Source organism: Bos grunniens, chromosome 10 (genome assembly GCF_055505025.1).
Source record: "Bos grunniens cultivar Pamir isolate PY7600 chromosome 10, Bosgru_T2T1.0, whole genome shotgun sequence".
Classification (NCBI taxonomy): Eukaryota; Metazoa; Chordata; class Mammalia; order Artiodactyla; family Bovidae; genus Bos; species Bos grunniens.
The window spans coordinates 30,012,886-30,019,792 of NC_141174.1; the positions used below are offsets into that span (position 1 = coordinate 30,012,886).

At 37.7% G+C, this 6,907-nt stretch overlaps 1 long non-coding RNA gene across 1 annotated transcript; it reads left to right on the forward strand.

The window, feature by feature from the left end:
• Window positions 1–1,075: 1,075 nt before the first annotated feature.
• LOC147364227 (uncharacterized) lies at window positions 1,076–6,394 on the forward strand. Its single transcript, XR_015134224.1, has 2 exons — window positions 1,076–1,236; window positions 6,159–6,394. It is a non-coding gene; the product is annotated as an uncharacterized LOC147364227 (long non-coding RNA).
• Window positions 6,395–6,907: the final 513 nt, after the last annotated feature.

Below are 6,907 nucleotides of genomic sequence, written 5' to 3' on the forward strand. Positions count from 1 at the left end.
CAGTAATCCAGACTATCCATAATTCCCTTATAACAATATTCAAGAATAACATTTAAAATATTAGAGATGTGAAGAAGCAGGAAAATGTGACCCATAATCAAGAAAAGGAACAGTCAATAAAAGCAGAATCCAAGAGGACCCAAATATTAGAATTAGCAGATGGGGTTCTTTAAAACAGCTATTATAAATATATTTAAGGGTCAACAGAGGAGGATGAGTGTCTTGAGTAAACAGATGGGGAGTATCAGCAAAGAAATAAACCAAATGGATATATTAAAAGTAAAAAGTTTTACATACACACACACACAAAAAAAACATATGGACTTCCCCGGTAGCTCAGATGGTAAAGAATCTGCCTGCAAGGCAGGAGACCTGTGTTCGATCCCTGGATTGGGAAGATCCCCTAGAGAAGGAAATGGCTATTCACTCCAGTATTCTTTTCTGGATAATTCCATGGACAGAGGAGTCTAGCAGGCTATAGTCCATGGGATCGAAAAGAGTCAGACCCTGAGCAACTTTCACTTACTCACTCACATATATAAACATATATGTACCTATATATATATATATATATATATGTATATGTACACACACGTATATATCTGTGTGTGTGTTAATGTATGTAATTTGGGTCCTAGTAAAAAAAATATGAAAGAGAATGGAGTAGAATAAAAGTTGAAGAAACAATGACTGAAAACTCTTCTAATTTGGCAGAAAACATCAGCCTACACATTGTATAATCAACAAAATCCAACCAGAATAAATTCAAATACCACACCTAGGTATGTCGCAGTCAAAAAACTGGAAACCAAAGATAAAGAGTAAAAAGCCAATTACCTACAGGGGAACAACACTTCGAGTGAGAGTTGCCTTCTTACTAGAAACAATGGCCGTCAGAAGAGGCAGAATGTCATCATGAAAATGATAGAAATAGTAGTTAACCCAGAATTATAAATGCAGTAATAATATCTTTCAAAAATGAAAAATGGATAGTGGAATAATTCACTGTGAACTACAAGAATAAATAATATTAAGATGATTTATTAATATTCATATTAATATTATTAATTTTCAGATAAATGGATGCTGGAATAATTCACTGTGAACTATAAGAAATAGGAACAGAAAAGTTTTTGAGGATGATGGGAAATGACAGCAAGAGGAAGCCCGCACTGGAGGGAGGGAGCACCAGGATCAAGACCACTGCAGGAGGAAGAGCAGCGGAAATGCAAATAGGTGTGTAAACATGAAGGACTGTCTTCTTCTCTCCTTCTCATAATTTATTTAAATGACAAAAGACTGCTAGAAGACAAATATATTGTAGGGGGTTTAACTCATGTAGTAGTAAATATATATGACAAACAATAACAAAGAGGGTAGAGTTAAAATGATAATATTATGAAGTTCTTATATTTTACATGAGGTGGTTAACTCTAAGTAGAATGATAAGGATGGAGGACATCCCTGGTAGTTCAGTGGCTAAAGCTCCGTGCTCCCAATGCAGGGGGTCCAGGTTCCATCTCTGGTCAGGGAACTAGATTCCACGTGCTAAAACTAAGAGTTTGCATGCTGCAAGTAGAGATCTTGCACGCTCCAACTAAGACCTGGCACAGCCAAATAAATAATTAAAAAAAAAAACAAACAGGCTTTGATCTTTAAAGAAATATTAAAAAATAAAAAAGAATGATAAGCATGTGTCATCTTATACAGAGGTCAAACCTAGACAGCATATTAAAAAGCAGAGACATTACTTTGCCAATAAAGGTCCATCTAGTCAAAGTTACAGTTCTTCCAGTAGTCATGTATGGATGTGAGAACTGGACCATAAAGAAGGCTGAACGCCGAAGAACTGATGGTTTTGAGTTGTGGTGTTGGATAAGACTCTTGAGAGCCCCTTGAACTGCAAGGAGGTCAAACCAGTACATTCTAAAGGAAATCAGTCCTGAATATTCACTTGAAGGACTGATGCTGAAGCTGAAACTCCAATACATTGGCCACCTGATGCGAAGAGCCGAACTCATTAGAAAAGACCCTGATGCTGGGAAAGAGTGAAGGCAGGAGGAGAAGGGGACGACAGAGGATGAGATGGTTGGATGGCATCACCAGCTCGATGTCCATGAGTTTAAGTTAGCTCCGGGAGTTGATAATGGACAGGGAAACCTGGCATGCTGCAGTCCATGGGGTCACAAAGAGTCGGACATGACTGAGCAACAATAAGCGCTTCAGTCGTGTCCGACTCTGTGCGACCCCATAGACGGCAGCCCACCAGGCTCCCCTGTCCCTGGGATTCTCCAGGCAAGAACACTGGAGTGGGTTGCCATTTCCTTCTCCAATGCATGAAAGTGAAAACTGAAAGTGAAGTCGCTCAGTTGTGTCCGACTCTGTGCGACCCCATAGACGGCAGCCCACCAGGCTCCCCCGTCCCTGGGATTCTCCAGGCAAGAACACTGGAGTGGGTTGCCATTTCCTTCTCCAGTGTATGAAAGTGAAAACTGAAAGTGAAGTCGCTCAGTTGTGTCCGACTCTTAGTGACCCCATGGACTGCAGCCTTCCAGGCTCCTCCGTCCATGGGATTTTCCAGGCAAGAGTACTGGAGTGGGGTGCCATCGCCTTCTCCGTAACAAAAACCACGAGTGACTAAACCTTAAACTTTAAATTAAAATTAAGCCTAATTAAAAATTCTGTTTCTCAGTTCTACTAGCCACATTTCAAGGTCTTAATAGTTACATATTAAGCTCTTATATTGGAAAAGCACATGAAATATTTGAATTATGGAAGAAAGTTTAGCAGGAGAATGTGAGAAACCACTGGAAAAAAAATACATAAATGTATACCTTAAAACCAATAGAAGAATTCAATTAAAATAGAGTACTAATCATCTTAGAATTGATGCTTTTGAACTGTGGTGTTGGAGAAGACTCTTGAGAGTCCCTTGGACTGCAAGGAGATCCAACCAGTCCATTCTAAAGGAGATTAACCCTGGGTGTTCTTTGGAAGGAATGATGCTAAAGCTGAAACTCCAGTACTTTGGCCACCTCATGCGAAGAATTGATTTATTGGAAAAGACTCTGATGCTGGGAGGGATTAGGAGCAGGAGGAGAAGGGGACAACAGAGGATGAGATGGCTGGATGGCATCACCGACTCGATGGATGTGAGTTTGAGCGAACTCCGGGAGATGGTGATGGACAGGGAGGCCTGGCGTGCTGCGATTCATGGGTTCACAAAGAGTCAGACACGACTGAGTGACTGAACTGAACTGAATCATCTTAGATTTGCTATCCTATAAGTTCAATAGATGGAGAAATAGTCACTTTATTCACTATTGTATGTAACACCAGGCTCAATGGCAGGCAGACAGAAGTTTTACAATTATTTGCTAAATAAATGAATGTATCAGCTCTTCCAATTCTTTAAAATTAAATAAAATAGAGTGCTAAAATGTTTTATTAAACAAAACAAAGAAAAAAAGGAAGAATATGAGGAGACAGGACAATAGAAAACAACTAGCAAGATAAAAGACTTAGATTCAACCAAATCAATAATTACATTAAGTGTAAATGAACTGACTAATCCATTGAAAAGAAAGAGATTGCAAGGATAAATAAAAAACAAGATTCGACTACATGTTGTTTGCACATGATGCGTTTTAATGGGCCAAAGAATTTGAAAGTAAAAAGACAGGTCAAATAAATGTAAGGAAGCTGGTGTTTATACCAGTTAAACAAGATAAACTTCAAGTCAAGGAAAGTGATCAGAGTTGAAGAGTAATAATTCTTTATTAATAAAAGGTCATTTCATCATGAAGGCATAAAACAATCTAAATATCTATGGGACTAAAAAAGCTTTAAGTACCAGAAACAAAAATTAGAATTTAATGGACAAATACACAAATCCATAATCATAGTTGAAAATTTTAACACCCTTCTCTGTAACTGATAGAATGAAACAAAACAAACAAAAAAAAAATGAATAAGGATTAAATGATTTGAACAATATTATTAGCCAACTTGATCTGACTGATACTTACAGGGTATCGCACTTAGTATTTGCAGAATACAAATACATAGTATTTTCAAATGTGTATAAAATAGGTACTTTATTAGTGAAAGTTCTCCAAATAAACAGAACCAATAGGATAGATAGGTGGGTAAATGGGTAAACAGACAGACAGACAGACAAGGATTCTAGTATAAGGTGTTGGTTCACATGATTATGGAGGCTGAGAAGGCCCTGCTATCTGTGAGCTGGTGACCCAAAAAAAACAGTGATGTCCTTCAAAGACTTGAGAAACAGAGACCAATGTTATAAACTCTAGACTGAGGCTGAATGCCTAAGAATCATGAGCACCAAGGGCAGGAGAAGATCAATAACCCAGCTCAAGTGGTCACTTCCCTTTTTATTCTCTTCAGGCGCTCAGTGGATTGGATGAGGTCCGCTCACCATGGGGAAGGCCATCTGCTTTACTCAGCTCACCGATTCAAATGCTGCTCTCTTGTAGAAGCACCCTCACAACATACCCACACAACATGATTCTAGATAACTTATATGTCAAAAAAGAAACCACAGGGAATTTAAAATATACTTTCACCTGAGTTATTTAGGAACAAAAAGTCAAAATTTGTTGGATACAGCTAAAGCAATACTTAGAGGGAATTTTAAATATTTGTATTTTCATTGGACAAAAATAAGGTCTTAAAAGCTGAGGGGAAAAGCCAACTAAACCCAAAATGAGTAACAGAAAGGAAATACTTGAGAGCAGAAATCAATGAAATAGAAAACAGAGAAAATGAATAAAGTAAAAAATCAGTTTTTTTTAAGGTCAGTAACATTTAATCCCCTAGCAAGTTTTATGAAGGGAAAAAAACTCACACAAATTACCAGTATTAAGAACAAAAAGGAGACCTCACCAGAGGTCATATAGATATTAATAGAATAATAAAGAAATATTATACTTAACATCATGCCAATGAATTCAACAACTTAAAACAATTGGAAATATTGAAAAAACATAAAATATTAAAAACTGACACAATAGAAAATCTGAATAGCCCTATATCTGTTAAAGAAATAGAACAGGCAAAACTTTCAGCTCAGTCATCGCCTGTTCTCTGGGATGATGGAAAAGTTCAGGTCAGTTCAGTTCAGTCGCTCAGTCGTGTCCGACTCTTTGCGACCCCATGAATTGCAGCACGCCAGGCCTCCCTGTCCATTACCAACTCCCGGAGTTCACTCAGACTCACGTCCATCAAGTCAGTGATGCCATCCAGCCATCTCATCCTCTGTCGTCTCCTTCTCCTCTTGCCCCCAATCCCTCCCAGCATCAGAGTCTTTTCCAATGAGTCAACTCTTCGCATGAGGCAGCCAAAGTACTGGAGTTTCAGCTTTAGCATCATTTCTTCCAAAGAAATCCCAGGGCTGATCTCCTTCAGAATGGACTGGTTGGCTCTCTTGCAGTCCAAGGGACTCTCAAGAGTCTTCTCCAACACCTCAGTTCAAAAGCATCAATTCTTCAGCGTTCAGCCTTCTTCACAGTCCAACTCTCACATCCATACATGACCACAGGAAAAACCATAGCCTTGATTAGACGAACCTTTGTTGGCAAAGTAATGTCTCTGCTTTCGAATATGCTATCTAGGTTGGTCATAACTTTCCTTCCAAGGAGTAAGCGTCTTTTAATTTCATGGCTGCAATCACCATCTGCAGTGATTTTGGAGCCCCAAAAAATAAAGTCTGACACTGTTTCCACTGTTTCCCCATCTACTTCCCTTCTATACAGCCAATTTTTTGTGCTGGTTACAAGGATGTATCATTAGCATACTCGTAACATTGTATTCTTAAGATGAGTACCTTTCACTGTTATGTATACATTTCACCTCAGTTAAAAATAAATAGGTTGTATCCACCAAACTACAACAGAAACATAAAAAAATTGAAACATTCTGAAATTTTAAATATGCAATTTTTTAAATAATTGAAATTTAAAGTTCCATAAGATATGTTAGATAGTATAATGCCAACATGATCCTATAGCCTTATCTGAAAATGTTTTCCTCCTTTTTCCTTCTGAATTAAAGTTCTAGAGTTCAAACTCAACTGCATTTCTTTCTGCAGTGAAAATAACTGGGCCAATCCTGACGTCCTTGTGATCCTTTTGCAGGGTGATCTTTCTGGAACCACCAAGAGGACATAAATTCTCCTTTTGCTCCTTTGCCCTCCAGTGTACATCTGCATTACAGCACCTATGTACTGCATTCTTATTGTTTAAAAATAGTTACTCTCTTACCCTACACTATGAATTCTTTGAAGATAAGATTGTGCTTTTATCTCATTTCCCCAGTCCCTGGCATGATTCCAGGCTTAGTAGGTACTCAATAAATACTGATTGAGCAAATAGTCGAATGATATTCATATGGAGGTTCTTTGAGCCAGAATACACTATTGGTCTTGAAAAAAGTATCTAAACATTTTCCCTTTAAATAGGATTCCCTTCCTGTTACACGTTATCTAAGGAAACATATTCCATAAGCGTATTCCAGCACCCCAGAGGAAAAATTAAAACATCCAACAAATATTAGATAGGAGATATTGAATGAAATGCTCAAAAAATGCTCCAGTCCAAGATTAAGTGAAAAAACAGAAAAGATAAAGGAAAACTGTGAGATAAAATGAAATGGGGAAATGAGGCCACAGGCTTTAGATTATAAAAGGAAGAAAAGTTTACATATGGGAAGGAGCTCTTTCTAAATCATTTTCTAAAAGGTCAAATAGTATTCAAACTGTATTAAAAAAATTTATTTATCCTTTGAAACATTTATTTTAAAACAGCCTGTCTCATAATGGATAAATACGTATGACCGCATTGTGTTGTACCAATTAACAATAGAGCTTGCTAACTTCTGTAGCTAT